Genomic DNA, 17,474 nt, shown 5'->3' with positions numbered 1-17,474 from the left:
ATGGGAAATCAGTGGTATTTACTATGCCTGAGGTCTCAAAGATGAACAGAGGTCCTGTCTGCTCTGAAGCTTGAAGTCTATTGGCTACACAGACATGCAGACAAAGAATGACGAGGTGCCAAGTGCTGTGATGGAAGTACAGATAAGGTGCAATACAGAGGTGCCTTCTGACTAATGGTCCTATCCTACCCCCATCGCCCAACATTTCCAGCCATGTACCCACTCTTTGTGATGCTGAACACCACTTCTCACTAATCACATTATTATTTCATCTAGCCTTGACACCCTGATTATTCCTCACCATCCTCTCCCAGGGATTCTATGCCAGGAGAGGAAAAAGACTGGCCCTGACAGAGAAGAGAGAAACATAGAAGCTGTTGGGGAGGCACAACCACTAAGGAATCTGTGAGGAGAATACAGGATATTTGTGTTTTAATTGTCTTCAAACAATTATATTACTGATAAATACATCCCCATTCCTATCCCAAAAAATTTGTCTAGGGAAGTCAGGGAAGGACTCACAGAGGAGGCAGTACGTAAGATGAGGCTTAAAAGATGTGTCAGAGTTGGCCAGGTAGATGGGGCTTGGGGGGAAGAGGATGTCTTCCCCAAGCCAAGACCTCCCCATTTAAGCCTCTCAAGCTGACGGTGGACTCAGTGTCTATAGACCCTGTCCTAGTTTCTGTAGCCCCAAAATTAATGGAGGTTGCGATTTGGATGAGAAAAAAGGAAGAGGAGGAAAAGAAGAGGTAGAAGTTGATGGTTTCATGAAGGAAATGGGAGTTGAACAGGACTCAGATGTGTCAAGCCCCTGCTGTGGGGCCACCCCCCCCCCCTTCTGACACAATGTCTATACACTCGGTGCTGTATATGCATATACTGTGTTGTTTGCATGCATATCTTATCTCCTCCAACTGCAGGCTGAGTTTCTGCTCTCTCTTCAGCCCAATTGAATTGCCATGAATTTAAGTACTTAATAAGTATTTGTTAAATAAGTGATACAAGGAGTGTAATTCATGTTTTCCTAGATGCTCCATTTGAGGAAAGGATGTAAAGCAGGTGACATAATAAGAGTCATAATAATTCTTTCCCTGGCTCTGGCTCCACCCATGTATGAGTGAATTTGTTAGATGTTAACAAGCTCACCAAGTCTGTGATTATCCACCATTAGCCAAAAATGCTTTCTAAGTCACAGACGTTGAATCTGGGGAGAGGAACGGAGCAGAGATCTCACAATGGCTGGATGCAACGGAAGACTATGTTTGCTTATTTGGTCCAATGTTTCCTAAGCAGCTATAGACGGCTGACACTACTGTTTGCCATGAGAAATAGCATATGTGGAGTCCATAGAATTTCACGCAGGCTCTGCTTGGCCTAATAGCAGAGAATATCTGTTGACTCTACTGTGTAACAGGCACTATTAGAAGTGCTTCACTCCTTGGATCCTCACAACTGTAAGGTGGGTGTTATTTTTATTCCTGTTTTACAGATGAAGAAACTGAGATTCAGATAAGTTAAATATCACCTGCTAAGTGGCACAATTGAGATTCAAATTCCATTTTCCGTGATTCCAGAACCCACAATTTTAAACACTTTGCTCTATTCCCTCCCACCTTCCAGAGGTAAGGAACATAACCACGCATGGGGAGGGTAATAATTGTAAGGTCACTGATCCAAGGAAAGTTGTTCTCGATTGTACCAAATATTCTCCCAGCTTTCCCCATGCACAATGGCTCAGTAATGTGGCTGGTGAAAAGAAACCAAAGACTAGGAATTTCATTTATTACCAAACATCTGTTTTCTGACGGAGTATATAGGATGTTCCACATCCTCTAGCCCTTAAGAGCAACAATCTCTAAAAAGTTTTACAGCTTCCTGTGGTTTAAATGGCACTGGCTCTTCAAGCATCTTCAGCACCGATCTTCAAGCATTCTGGCATCGTAAACTGCTGACTGAATTCTCTTTTCTCTAGCCAGAAGAAGAGGGGGAATGTATATACTCTATACAATGGAGTTGATTGTATAGAAAAAAACATTGCACTTCTTAAACTCAGGTTAAAAGTAGACTCGTGGCATTGAGCAGAAGACTGGGATTGTTCATATAGGAGGTGGACGATAGAGAAGCTCATGAAACAAACAATCTGAACTGTAGTATTTATTTTTAAATAACAGCATAGCTTTATGACCTACTAATTCATATTACAACTCAAACTAGATTAAGGTCTTAATCCTAAAATTAAGGTGCTACCTGATACGGTCCTTGAGAAACAGATATTGACTAAAGGTTTCTTTTTGGTAATTCACAAATTAGTTTCATGTAAATGAGCACCCCTGGAGGAGCCTGAGTATGCTTTCACTAAGAATTGCTCAGCCAACACTTTCTCCCTAAGAGCACAAAGGTTAAAAAAAAAGTTGTTTCATTGTTGGAGTGATCATGGCTTCTGAATGAGTGAGACTTTCCTATCACAATAAAAGAAATGGACGCGTGGACCAAGCATCAAAAACATACAAAGGGGAAAATACCGTCCTGGAGTGCGAGCTGGAAACTGAGATTATCCACCAGTCAACTAACTGCGGGAAAACCCAAAACAGTGAAAATATATCAACAGGTAGGCAGATTAAAGGAGCAAAATCGTGAGCTCCTGAGCTCTACAAATTCATTTGGGAAGAAAAATCTGGTGATTCTTTGAAATATGGATTTTGTAACACAGTTCCCATAGCTGACCCAAAGTCAGAATTGTGGGGTTTCTCCCTTCCTCTGAGTTTCTTTTTTAAGTAAGTTTTTCTCTCGTTTAATAAAGTCCGCTTCAGATCCCACAATTTGGTAGAAGAGGAGGAATCATGACAACAGGGTTTATTGTCTGCACCTGCACAGGGCTGTTGCCATAGGGAGCTTTCATCCCTGAGCTAAATGGTTGGCCTAGGCAAGGATCCAGGAGACGGGCTCTGTTGATCCAGAGCTCCACATCACTGGACATGAGAGCAGGAAATTGCATGGCCTTGTCCCTCTGATGTGTTCTATAGGCTCACACAGGAACTGAGACTATTTCCTCAGCTGTAACCCAAAGGGAAAAAAAGTGAAGCTGTTAACACTGGGGTGTGCTGTGGTATGGAGAAGTTTTGGCAAGCAGGGAAAAGAAGTCAAGAGGAAAAATACAGCTTTACTGACTTAAAAGGCAATAAGTGACACAGAAATAGGCAAAGTCTTAAATGGAAGGTACTTAGTTTCAATTATCTACAATCACAAAAAGTAAGAAATGCATAAGTCCCCTTCACTTTGCTTGGCATCACGTCTTCGCACTTAAACTTGAGCGGTTATGCATATATGACATTTAGATTGTGGGAATTTCTTCAGATGTACCAATGAAGTCATGTTATGAAGAACTGGTTTAAGAAAAGGTAGAGACCTGGGTCTGAACTGGAATTCTGTCACCATGTGAGGTGCTTCTATTCACCCATATCTGCTTCTTTTCCACTTCAGATGGGGCTTGCACGTCTCTGTCACCTTGACATTAGGCCCGGCCATAGGTCTTGTTCTGGCCAATGAAATATGAGTGAAAAATGTTGTGTGTTACTTCAGGGTAGAATTGTTTGAGGGCTCCTGCAGGATTCTCCATCTTTTATCCCCTGGGCTCAGCAATCAGCAACATTCCAGATGGTGGTGCTTTCCTTAGCCTGTTGTCCAAACTAAGGACAGCATGGAGCAGAGCCCCCTGCAGACTCATGATAGACATGAACACAAATGAGGAACAAACCTTTGCTTTTTGAAACCACTGGAGTTTATTGGCTATCACAGCAAAGCTGGCCTATACTACAGCCATAGAGTGCCTATGTGACTTTGGGAAAGCTACTGACATGTGCTATCCCTCAGTTTTCTCACCGGTAAGCTTTCAGAAAATGGCAGCTCGCTCATCCTCATAATAAGAGCTACACTTTAATAACTATCTACCCTGTGCCAGTCACTGTCTTCCCTTTACCTATGTATCTCTCATCCTCACGCCAATCTTATAGGTGAGGTGTTATTGATCTTTTTATAGATGATGAAACCAAGCCTCAAAGAGATTCACTAGCTTAATGAAAGTCAACCAGCTTGTAAGTAATCAGAACCAGATCTTTCTGATCCAGAGCTCTCACTTTTCCCACCATGCCTACTCCCCTAAAAGTAGTAATTAAGATAAACATCTTAACACTAAAGAAACAAATAAAAAGGGAATAAATTATTTAGTTTTAAATCATCTTTCTCACTAAAGACTTGGTTTTAATGACTCCAGCTAAAGCCATACCCAGAAATTCCTAATCTGAGGTTGCCAACTTCTAAGGGTGTATTAAAGTAATAATATGGGTGTGCAAGCTATTCTCAGGAGTCTGGAAGAAAAAAGTATACTTGCAGAGAGCAACATAGCTAAGCTAAATAAAAATAGCAGTTTTCTTTTTTATCAGAATTTATGGGTCATCTCACTGTGGTCCATTTAGCTTTCTCTTAGGAAGACAATATTTGTCATCATTCCTGAATAAAAATGCAGTATTTGTCAAAATATTATGTTTATGATGATTAAAAAAATAATATACAAGGAGCTCATGGTTATAAAATGGTTGTTAAACACTATTATATCCCAAACCTCAGATTTTGACTAGGACAAGCCTAAATTTACTTTTTTCCATCTTTTTGCAACTTAACTCCTAGTAACCCAGTTTGTCCCCCTAGAGTCCAGAGAGGTACTAAGAAGCTGCACAGCAGGAAACATAGATGACACCATAGGAGGATGGCAAAAACTGCAGTATTAGTAGAGGGACCAGCAGGGGAGGGAATTCAGAGGAACCCATGAGGGAAGCAACTCCTCTGTAGTTAATTCGATAAAAGGAAGAGCTGACAGATGAAATGAAAGGGACAGAACCAAAGTAACTTGTCAATTTGGGGGATATGATCACGACACCTAGAGTTTGGGAGAGGATCCATCTCAGAGGCATTTGCAAGAGATCTTTGTAGGAAATATGAATCAGAATGAATGAGAGGCAGTCAAATGAGGTTCTTTGGCCATGCCTCCCTCCACCTCCCACTTCTGGAAATTGGCTACGCATTTTCAGACTGATTAAACTAAATGTGCTCCAGGCGTCCGCAGAGCAAACACTGTTAAATGTGTTTCAAAGAGACCTTTTGTCCAGAATTCTGGAGGACAGCTTCAGGTCTTGTCATCAAAACAAATAAGCAACTATACTATAGTCGCAGCAGCAGTAATGATAATTAAAGAAAAAATATCACCGAATATGTGCTGAGTGCCAACTTCTGTACTAAATACTTTAAATGCCATGTTTCATCTTACACTCAAATACTCTTATTTCCCCTTTTTAACAGAGAAAGGTGCTGAGAAGCAGGGAATTGGAGTAATTTGACCAAGTCACAGGCTTGTAAGGGGTGACACCTTCTTAGCAATGGCTCTCAGCCCCTGTGTTACACTGTCCCCTACATGGTGGCTGGGGATGAGCAAAACCACAAATGGAGGGTGTCATCAAGAAGGCAGAAGGGGACTTCCCTCGTGGCGCAGTGGTTAAGACTCCGCCTGCCAATGCAGGGGACATGGGTTCGAGCCCTGGTCCGGGAAGATCCCACATGCCACGGAGCAACAAAGCCCGTGCGCCACAGCTACTGAGCCTGTGCTCTAGAGCCTGCGAGCCACAACTACTGAAGCCTGCGTGCCTAGAGCCTGTGCTCTGTAACAAGAGAAGCCCCCGAAATGAGAAGCCCACGCACCGCAATGAAGATTAGCCTCCACTCGCCGCAACTAGAGAAAAACCTGCGCGCAGCAAAGAAGACCCAACACAGCCAAAAATAAATAAATAATATAATTAATTTAAAAAAAAAAAAAAGAAGGCAGAAGGGAACTGGTGTCTATCAAGTGCTGCCAGTGTGCTAACCACCCTCACACACTAGCTCATTAAATCCTCACAATTCCAGGGTTGCAGGAAGAAGAGGTATTATTATTCTCATGGTACAGGTGAGAAAATTGAGGCTCAGGGAGATTAATGCATTGGCCAGATAAGTAGACAAGGTGAGACACAAACCAAGGCAATCTACATCCATATTTAATGATGCTGCCTCTATAGCAAGTTGATTCTGATTAGACCTCAAAAAAAAATTATTTGCACAAATAAAATATCAAGATATCTGAACCAATTGCAGTTCATATAAGAAATACCTAGACATTTGCTTGGAAACTCAGTATAAAGCCATTTTGTGACATGGCAACTAAGACATCAATGTGATACTGGTCTATGTTCTCAGATGGACAAGTTCTTCTGTGTTTTTCATTGATCTGATCACATCTGGAACACTGTGCCCCCATGATAGGGTTCTATCTCAAGGTGCTTATGTCACTGCATTCTCCAAGTTCAGAGGCAAGGTCCAAGCTCTCTGAATGGTGCTCTGAAAGCCCTCTTCATTTGGTTTAAGGTAAGGGGAAAGTGGTCCCTCTCATCCATGGTAGGTAGTTGTGGAAACAGGGAGAAATCAACATGTGTATAGCTTTATTCAATGAAATCTTCACCACCAGCTTCTTCTTTCTTGCGATGAATTGTCTTCCTTCTTTTACCCTGGTAGTGAGTGTGTGATGGGCTGATGCACATCCTATAAGTGTGCCCAGCATTTCTTTCTAAGAAGTGTCTGGGACATCCATGTAGGGTCACGAAGGCTGTGCACAATTCCAGAGTGTACTGTTCACAGACCATGATGTGAATGGTGCCCCCCTGCAGTTGTGCGGCTTGGCAGTCCTATTGGCACATATTACTTTGTTCTCTGTCTGTTCTCTGCTGAAATTAAAATACAAAAGACTGTTTCACTTACTTCTAGGTATTATTGTATTGATAAATTTAACATTCCAAAATAAAAGAGTTACAATATCAAGTGTAAGTTTAGTAAAATGGTGAATACTCTGGAAACCATTTCATAGGCGAAACCACTGAGATAACTGGTGACGTCTAAGTTAAACATGATAGGACTATGGAAAGTATCAATGTCACCAAATATTTGAAAGGATTTCATACAGTAGAGAGAAGAGCCTGAGAAGTTTCATGCGAGATAATTAGGAGAAGAATTTCTAAGATGATTTTTGGCTCAGTAAAAGAAAGAACTTTCCAGAATCAAACAACAATTAGAAATCCTACTGCAACAACCCTATGAGTAGGAGTACACTTCACACCCATGTTATAGAGGATGTGTCCACAAATGGAATGGGCAGTGTTTGATGGTAGAGAGCTCATTATTTCTAGAAATAATCAAGAGGAAGAATCAGAAATGTTTTAGAGGAGATCCTCACACAGAGTTATATTAAACTAAATGGATTATAAGGCTTCTCCTAGGAAATGTTAACTCTGTGAACGCATGATGGTGGCAATCTCCTATGATCCTCCAGCCCCGGAGGAAGGAAATTCCTTCACCTCCCTCCTGGAAGGAGGCTGAGGCCTTATATGAAGTGCTTGAACCAACCCTCATATGTCACAATTTCAAAATTTAGGTCAGGTCTTCTGTAACTAAGCAAACAGCCACAGAGAGTATATGTTTTAGTAAATGACCTATAGTTTTCACTCCTGGAAGACCTAAGTGTCACAATTTGAAAAGGGAGTGGGAATAGAAATAAGGAACCTAACACCTCTCTGTATATTAATGAGTTCTGCTGATTCCACTGTGTCCAGTCTAGAATGTTTTTCCTCCTCCTTAAACCAGGAGTCAAAAACCCAAAAGAGGAAGAAAAACATAAGACACTAGGGGTGGCAGGCCTGTAGCAGATGAGGTCATATGGTCTGTCTAAACCGGGGCTCCAGAGCTCAGCTGTTTGTTGCCTTCTAGAAATGCCTTGTAGAACTTCCAAAGAAGCTAAAACGCCAGATGTTTTTGGTGAAATTTTCTCATTCTTAGAACATTATGTAAGTGAAACAAAAATTATCTGTGGTTAGAATTCTGCCCACTACCTTCCAGTTTATGACAGCAGATGAGGACTCAACTGCCTCTGGAAAGGAAGGCTTGTCCTTCAGAGAATGTGGGTGGGAGGTCCGTGCATGCATCTATGTCTCCACGTGAGCCAGCATATGTCTACTGGGCGACTGAAGCTAAAGCAAAGTATGACCAGCTGTACTGATGGGAGGATCCAAGGAAGGATCCGTTAGGGTTACTCCCCGACGTGGGACTGCTCTGCAGGATTTGAAGGGCTACATGCCATCCTGCACTGTCCTGCTGGAGCCCCTGCACGTTCCTCTCTCCACCCAAAATCAAACTGGGGGAGACCACTGTACCCTCAGGCGATTCAAGCCCCTGTAGGTGGGGAGTACATTTTCCCCAAAGGCTACATGAAATTTCTCAAGGCCAAGTTTGACAAGAAAGACATTCTTAGGGAGAAGCAGAGATCTTAGGAAGTTCAGCAAAGATAGGAACTGGGGATGGCCACCAGGAGACCCTCAAGAATGTTTTAATTCCTTGGAAGTTTTTCCCTCAGACTGGGGGAAAAGTCACACTGACTGTATAATTTTAAGTGTCTTTCCCTGACTAAGGTAAAACCCTTTAGTTCACAGCACATCTGACTTCAGCCCTGTTTTTCTGGCAGCTTGTTCATATGGATTTCAGTTTCAATAGAATTTTGGTTAAACGACAGAGCACTAGAAACACCAAAAAAGTGACAGGTGCAGAATAATTCTGTTTAACTGTATGGGGGAATGTGTTTAAAAAGAATAAATGGAGAAAGAACAGAATTTGAGGTACGGTTAGATTGTAAAGGTAATGGATATTATATACAGATATTGTAATAATCTATTTTCTAATCATGTGTGTTCCCTAAAATTATAAACAAGTCTCAGAGAGGCAGTCCTCAATTTTCTAGATTGAGAAGAAATGTGGTGAGTAACTCCAGGGCTTATGCATTGTTTTTCACTTACCTAGTGAAGCTTGACACACTCAGCTATTCAGAGAAATCCATCAGCTTGGAGAGGCAGCCTCATGATGAAACGGCCGGCCAAGTCAGGCCAGATGGCGTCCAGCCTGAGCCGCCCCTGCACACAAATGGGTGTCAGACAAGGTCATCAATAGACCCTAAGCAATCCAGCTTTCCCTGCACAGGAATGGTCAATGATGCAACAAGAATCGTGAACATCTGGGTGAGAACGTGCAGCTGCTCCTCCCCAGAGCTCTCTGGTCTCATCAGATGGCTGGCCTCCACTACTGTCTTTGGGGCAGGCCAGCACTGAGTGACTGAGTGCTAATGACTATGAACTGGAGGGTCATACACCTGAGGTTGTATATCTGGTTGTCAATCATTTCTCAAAGTTGGCACCACTGCACAGGCTGACAATTAGCCTGAATAAAACTAAGGTGATGTTTTTAGTTGCCCCAGGCAAATCGGGCAAGCAACCAAAAATTACCATCAATGACGTGGAGTTAAAAGTCATATCCAATTCCCACTGCCTGTGTAGGCGGTTTGCTATCTAATAACAGGTCCTCTGCTCTGCTTTTCTGTGGTTCTTTGAACAGTCACCAGTAGTGGAGCTCATTATCAGAACAATGAGTAACAACCCATTTTAATAAATCCAGCTTATTTGGGGGAACTTGACAGACAGGATTTGTGGTGATAAAGCAACTGATTTATCGGATAAAGACCAAAGTGCAAGACTGCCCTGCTGTCCAGTCTCCTCTGTGGATGTAAAATTTAGTTCATTACCATTACCTCCTGGGATAACATTAATTCCACTCTGTACCAAACATCAAATGGCAGCACTGGTAAACCTGTCAAGGAATAGAGCTACTCATCAGCAATTGACATAATATTTGACCTGCCTTTTTAGGAACTGGCAATAGTTACAGTTCAACACCCATGGAAATAATGAAGTTTTGCAGAAGTGCACAAGAAAAATCTATGGAAGTTATAATCCATTGCATAAATTGCTAATATTCTAACAGTGTTTGTGTAATAATGATCCAAACTTCTATAATTTTTTTAGGAAGAGAAGTTTAATTTCCTGCACTGTTTGGTTTCTTTTATCAGCAAATAGCTCAAATGTAAACTCTATAAAAGCCAAGGACAAATAAAAGGAGAGAATGTTAGGATTGAATTGAGGACATAAACTGCTGTAGGGTTTGCTTTCTGCACCTTAAGCTGGATAAAACCTTGGAATTTCCTTTCTCTCTTTCACTATCTTATTTTTTGCTACTTCTTTCTCACCAAGCCCATATGAAGTTCATTAGAATAATAACATTCTTGATTCCAATGCATCCAAAAGTGTATACTTTCAAGAAAACATATTTTGCCTGTCCAAATCGAATTACTTCTGGAATGGAAGTCACAAACTACTAAACAACTTATAATCTTGTGCATGTAGTGAAATCAATAAACTTAGAAATATAGATTGCTAACACTGCCAGGAATAGAGACTGATCTTAATTTATTTAGTAAACATTATTCTTATTGTCTCAAGGTGTCATCTTCCAAAAACTGGTTTTACCCTGTAATAGAAGAAAACTTTGACTTAAAAAAAATTGCCTCATCTATCTGCCCAAAAAGGTCTAAGAGGTATATGTGCTCTTGATGTGATGACAGATTCCTTTACATCTTTTTCCTTCAAAAGAAAACTTTGAGCAGGAATCTGCTGGCAAACACATCCAGAGCTTCCTTAGAAGCACTAAGTCTGACTCCCCACTACCACAAGCCAGCTGGGTGCTGAAAACTACCAATTCTGATAAAGCCCACCCCTCATGAAGATCCTTCAACGTTGAGGGATGGGTAGTAATATCTATAATTTTCCTATCTGAGACATGTGTTTTGGAACATGGAGATGGCTGAGAATGAAAACAGTGAGCTGTGGTTGCAATTCACTGACTAGGCGAGTCTTGCCCATTGGAAGAAATCGAAGGTATTTTTATGCCAAGTTCCCCCCCCCCCACAGCACTTACCTGCCACAGGGTAGATGCTAAACAAATGTTACTTTCACTTTTCTCCTCTAATACTACTCTATGTTCATATAGCATTTCAAAGAACATGAAGAGTATTAATATGCATTATCTTATTTGACCCTCACAAGACCGTTTGGATATCAGCTTTATTTTATATTTGAAAATACAGACAATCTAAGAGGACAATCTATATAGCCCTAGGTCACACAGCTAGTCTTAGAATCCATAACCCTGATCTTCTGATTTCAAGACTCAATCTCCCCTTTACTGCACTGAGCTGCAAGTATTTGGTAATGCATATCTGGTTATTTTCTGTCTTATTTTTAAAATTCTCTTCACTGTATGCCTTCATACTTCCAGGGATCATTTATCATCGCCTTTGTTTCCTTTTCTGTCTGTTTCTCTGGTTCCCTGGTTCTCAGGTTGTGAAAGTATTACAGGTATAATGTTCATAGGTCTGTGATTAAAAGTTCTTTATGCAGGATCTTGTCCTCAAAGTTAAAGATACCCTACAAACAAAGCACATTTTATTCTGGACCTTGTTTTTCTTTAAGCACTTTTGGTCAAATATCAAACACAATTTGCATTTTGCTTGTGAGATGGAAAGAAACAGTTGTGTGGCTATAGCTATTATTGTGCCATTACCATTCTGAGGTGTTGATTTCGTGCTTCACATTTTTCCTGTGTTCTTAACTTGATGTCCCGTCTTGAATTTTTATTTCACTCTAATCATTTTTTAAATTTGAAGTCTTCTTTTTACTTTGGCAATTTCAGTTGGAACACTACGTTTGAAAAAATGTTCACAGAAAAACTGAAGGTTAAATCAGTTTTATTCTGTAAACAGTGCCTAAATTATCATCTCCTTCCCATAACAACCCAATTAATATGTTAGAGCATAACGGAAAAGCCAAAAACCGTGCTGAAAACGTAGAGCTAGTGCGACACCTGCTGGTGAGGAACAAACTGCATTTTGTCAACAGCAGCAAAAACTATTTCAGATGACGGTCCTCTTGGATACATTTTATTCCAACAAACCTGTCTTTCGTGACTATCCGGTATGTCTCAGGCTCTGTGACAGGTACTGGAACTGCTGATAGGGCAAGATATGATCCTTCCATTCAATAATCTAACCATCTACTGGGGAAGAAATATCTGTCTGCACACCGATCTGTAGGGAGATTACAATTGCGTATGTCAGCACAGTAATTGGGTTGGAGACACACAAGATGCTACAGGGGCCTACAGGAGCAATTTACTCTCATGATCAGGGAGGGCTTCACAGAGGTGGTGATGCCAAAGTCTTGAAAGATGAATAATAGGTCTTCTGAGGCAGCTTTTAACAGGGGCCAGTGTAGAATCCCAGAGCTGATCTGCAGATCAAGTTACTTTTATTTGTGTGTGAGATTGGGTGACTTTTCTAAGAGAAATAGGGGAATGGAGGGTTGGTTGCATTTTTTTTTACCTAAGTCAGGGCAGGGAGGGGAGTATCCTATTTTTTACAATATTTTGGGGTATTTTTTCTATTAACATTTACTTTTAGCCTTGAATTTTTACTAAATTTCCTCCTGTTTTTAAAACCTTGCTTCTAATCTGAGAATTTGAAATCTAAGTACTTAACGCTACACCAATTTTTCCAAAGAGGTCAAGCCACTTTAACACCAGAACGTGGTTAACAACTTGCAGCCATTCAAGCAAGGTAGGAAGCAGGGCATGCGGAGGGGAAGGGGCTGCACCTTGGAAATCAGAAGTTATTTCAACTCACCTGGAACACAGCGAGCATGGAGAGAGATGTGGCTGGAGAGCTGGAGAGGGCCCAATCCCAAGGGACTTTGAAAACTCAAGTAAGAAGTGTGGGTTTATGATCTAGGCTTCAGGCACCACTGGAAGGAAGATGTAAGCGTGACAGTGATACAATCAGATTTTCTCATTAGAAAAATCACCCTGGCTGCAGTGTGGAGGGAGGGAGGAAGACTAGTGAAGGCCAGGCAGGTGAAGTAGAAAGCTGTTTAAAAGAGCGCTAGTGACATGAGAACCTGAATTGGGGCAGGAAATGTGGGGATGGGCAGAGTAGAAAGTGCTTTGGAAAGGAGCATCAGCCAGTATTAGAGGAGGTCTGGATGTGGACTCTGAGAAACAAGGATTTTTAAAGATACTTTATGCTTATATGGCTACAAAGAAAAAGAACATTTCTTTTCCTTAAACAAAGAGAGAAAACCCTGTCTCTTAACGCAGATCTCTTCTTTTTCTTTGTATGTGATGTTAGGAAAGAGTTAAAATATTTCTCATCACGTGAAAGCGTAATTGCTCCACAAGCCAGGCATGCAATTTTACAAACTAAATTTGGAGACTTTCAAAAAATATTGATTACACCTGAAAACATTTAATGCACGCAATTTGTAAACAAGGGCCCAGAGACAGCAATTTGTATCAACAGTGCCTAAGTACTCCCATAAAAACACCCACGATCTTTGGGAAATTCAGATCACCATAATATTTTTCAAAGGAAGGTTTAAAAATCTTAAATGAACAGCTATGATTATAAACTGAGAAATTACGTATAATACAAAAGAGAGCATGGTTTCCCTTGCTGTCGAAGTAATTCTAAAGAATACATTTTGTCCATTGAGTATCAGAAAAAGGCATGCACTTATATTCATTTATTCTACAAAAATTTGCTGGGTGTTTGGATGAATGAGCTGCCAAGAAAGATACAAATATGAAAAACAGTATAAATCCCTCACCTTCCAGGAATGGATAGTTCAGTTCATTTTTCAAAATATCTGTATGTACACACTACATACACATATATGTATGCGTATATGCACACATGTATGTATGTGTACATATATATCATATACATCCATCAAACAATAGTCTTAAAACCATAAAGTGTGAGGAAATTTTCTAGAAATAAACTAAAAATCTCTTCTTCAGTAAACATATTTGACCTGTGACAGTTGAAGTGTGACAACAGATTATTTAATTCAAGTCTTTTCTATATAAAAACATAACTTTACAGCTTTAAAACAAACCTTATACTTTTAACCATCTATATCGAACTAACTAACCATCTATACTACCTAACAATATAATGTCCCTCCTTTAATTGGGTACATTAAATAAAACATAGAAGCTTTAAAAAAGAAATCAGGTAACTGTTGGATTAACAACCCAAAGTTATAATATATATATAATATATATAAACTTCTTTGGGCACTACATACAGAAGATATGCATTTTTAAAATAGTTTCACTTAATACATTATGTGGTTCCACAAGAATAATTGTTATACACAGTATTATTATCAGAAAAAGTATGTATTGAGTATATTAAAAGCAGCACAAAGGAGAATAAAAATTCACAACATAAAGTGAGTCAATGTTGCTGGGTAATGTGGTTATAACCATAACTTGCAAACATGTATCCTATAGTAACTAAACAGACAAGCTGAATTATTTTTACCTGTAAAAATATTTGATCAAGAAATAAAAATTAAGGCTTCCCTGGTGGCGCAGTGGTTGAGAGTCCGCCTGCCCATGTAGGGGACACAGGTTTGTGCCCCTGTCCGGGAAGATCCCACATGCCGCAGAGTGGCTAGGCCTGTGAGCCATGGCCGCTGAGCCTGCGCATCCGGAGCCTGTGCTCCGCAATGGGAGAATGCCACAACAGTGAGAGGCCCACGTACCGCAAAAAAAAAAAAAAAGAAAAGAAATAAAAATTATGTTTATTACAAAGTCTACTTTTGAATCATCTGCTTAATATCTACAACATGTATTTCAGATGCTAATTTAAATGTCATCAGGTGGCATTTATTCATATTTTAGAATTTTACATTGGTCTGAGATGCAAAAATTGAAAAAAAAACAAAAACTCCAAGTTTCTTATAAAAAACTAGCTTTGGCTACATTATCTTGATTTCTTTATGGGAATGTTTACCGCATCCTGATATATGAAGCGATGAGCCTTGGGGAGACCTTCAAAATGGCGGAGGAGTAAGATGTGGAGATCATCTTCCTCCCCACAAATACATCAGAAATACATCTACATATGGAACAACTCCTACAGAACACCTACTGAACACTGGCAGAAGACTTCAGACTTCCCAAAGATATATATTTTTTATTTTTTCCTTTTTCTATTTTTGTGAGTGTGTATGTGTACTCTTCTTTGTGTGAGTTTGTCTGTATAGCTTTGCTTTTACCATTTCTCCTAGGGTTAGGTCAGTCCTTTTTTTTAGTATAGATTTTAGTGTTTGTTATCATTGGTGGATTTTTTTTTTCGTTTGATTGCTCTCTTCTTTTTTTATTATTACTTTTTAATTTTTAAAAAAAATTTAATAATTTTTTATTTAATAACTTTTTTTTTTTTAATTTTCACTTTCCTTCTTTTTTTCTCCCTTCTGAGCCATGTGGCTGACAGGGTCTTGGTGCTCTGGCCAGGTGTCAGATCTGTGCCTCTGAGGTGGGAGAGCCAAGTTCAGGACATTGGTTCACCAGAGACATCCCAGCTCCATGCAATATCAAACGGTGAAAGCTCTCCCAGAGATCTCCATCTCAACGTGAAGACCCAGCTCCACCCAACACCTAGCAAACTCCAGTGCTGGACACACTATGCCAAAAAACTAGCAAGACAGGAACACAATTCTACCCATTAGCAGAGAGACTGCCTAAAATCATAAGGTCACAGACACCCCCAAAACACAACACTGAACATGGCCCTGCCCACCAGAAAGACAAGATCCAGCCACATGCACCAGAACACAGGCACCAGTCCCCTCCATCAGGAAGCCTACACAACCCACTGAACAAACTTTAGCCACTGGGGACAGACACCAAAACAACGGGAACTACGAACATGCAGCTTGTGAAAAGGAGACGCCAAACACAGTAAGTTAATCAAAATGAGAAGACAGAGAAACACACAGCAGATGAAGGAGCAAGGCAAAAACCCACCAGATGAAGAGGAACTAGGCAGTCTACCTGAAAAAGAATTCAGAATAATGATAGTAAAGATGATCCAAAATCTTGGAAACAGAATGGAGAAAATACAAGAAACGTTTAACAAGGACCTAGAAGAACTAAAGAGAAAGCAAACAATGATGAACAACACAATAAATGAAATTAAAGATTCTCTAGAAGGGGTCAAGAGCAGAATAATTGAAGCAGAAGAACAGATAAGTGACCTGGAAGATAAAATAGTGGAAATAACTACTGCAGAGCAGAATAAAGAAAAAAGAATGAAAAGAATTGAGGAAAGTCTCAGAGACCTCTGGGACAACATTAAATGCACGAACATTCGAATTATAGGGATCTCAGAAGAAGAAGAGAAAAAGAAAGGGACTGAGAAAATATTTGAAGAGATTATAGTTAAACACTTCCCTACTGTGGGAAAGGAAATAGTCAATCAAGTCCAGGAAGCACAGAGAGTCCCATACAGGATAAATCCAAGGAAAAACATGCCAAGACACATATTAATCAAACTATCAAAAATTAAATACAAAGAAAAAATATTAAAAGCAGCAAGGGGAAAACAACAAATAACATACAAGGGAATCCCCATAAGGTTAACAGCTGATCTTTCAGTAGAAACTCTGCAAGCCAGAAGGGAGTGGCAGGACATATTTAAAGTGATGAAAGGGAAAAACCGACAACCAAGATTACTCTACCCAGCAAGGATCTCATTCAGATTCAACGGAGAAATTAAAACCTTTACAGACAAGCAAAAGCTGAGAGAGTTCAGCACCACCAAACCAGCTTTACAACAAATGCTAAAGGAACTTCTCCAGGCAGGAAACACAAGAGAATGAAAAGACCTACAATAACAAACCCAAAACAATTAAGAAAATGGTAATAACATACATATCAATAACTACCTTAAATGTAAATGGGCTAAACGCTCCAACCAAAATACATAGATTGGCTGAATGGATACAAAAACAAGACCTGTATATATGCTGTCTATAAGACACCCTCTTCAGACCTAAGGACACATACAGACTGTGAGTGAGGGGATGGAAAAAGATAGTCCATGCAAATGGAAATCAAAAGAAAGCTGGAGTAGCAATTCTCATATCAGACAAAATAGACTTTAAAATAAAGACTATTACAAGAGACAAAGAAGGACACTACAGAATGATCAAGGGATCAATCCAAGAAGAAGATATAAAAATTGTGAATATTTATGCACCCAACATAGGAGCACCTCAATACATAAGGCAAGTGCTAACAGCCATAAAAGGGGAAACTGACAGTAACACAATTATAGTAGGGGACTTTACACCCCACTTTCACCAATGGACAGATCATCCAAAATGAAAATAAATAAGGAAACACAAGCTTTATATGCTACATTAAACAAGATGGCCTTAATTGACATTTATAGGACGTTTCATCCAAAAACAACAGAATACACTTTCTTCCCAAGTGCTCATAGAACATTCTCCAGGAGAGATCATATCTTGGGTCTCAAATCAAGCCTTGGTAAATTTAAGAAAATTGAAATTGTATCAAGTATCTTTTGTGACCACAATGATATGAGACTGGATATC

The sequence above is a fragment of the Leucopleurus acutus genome (genome assembly GCF_964270905.1).
Source record: "Leucopleurus acutus genome assembly, chromosome: 2".
In the NCBI taxonomy this organism is placed as follows: Eukaryota; Metazoa; Chordata; class Mammalia; order Artiodactyla; family Delphinidae; genus Leucopleurus; species Leucopleurus acutus.
The sequence above is the reverse complement of the archived record's forward strand: the minus strand, read 5'-3'. Positions refer to the sequence as shown.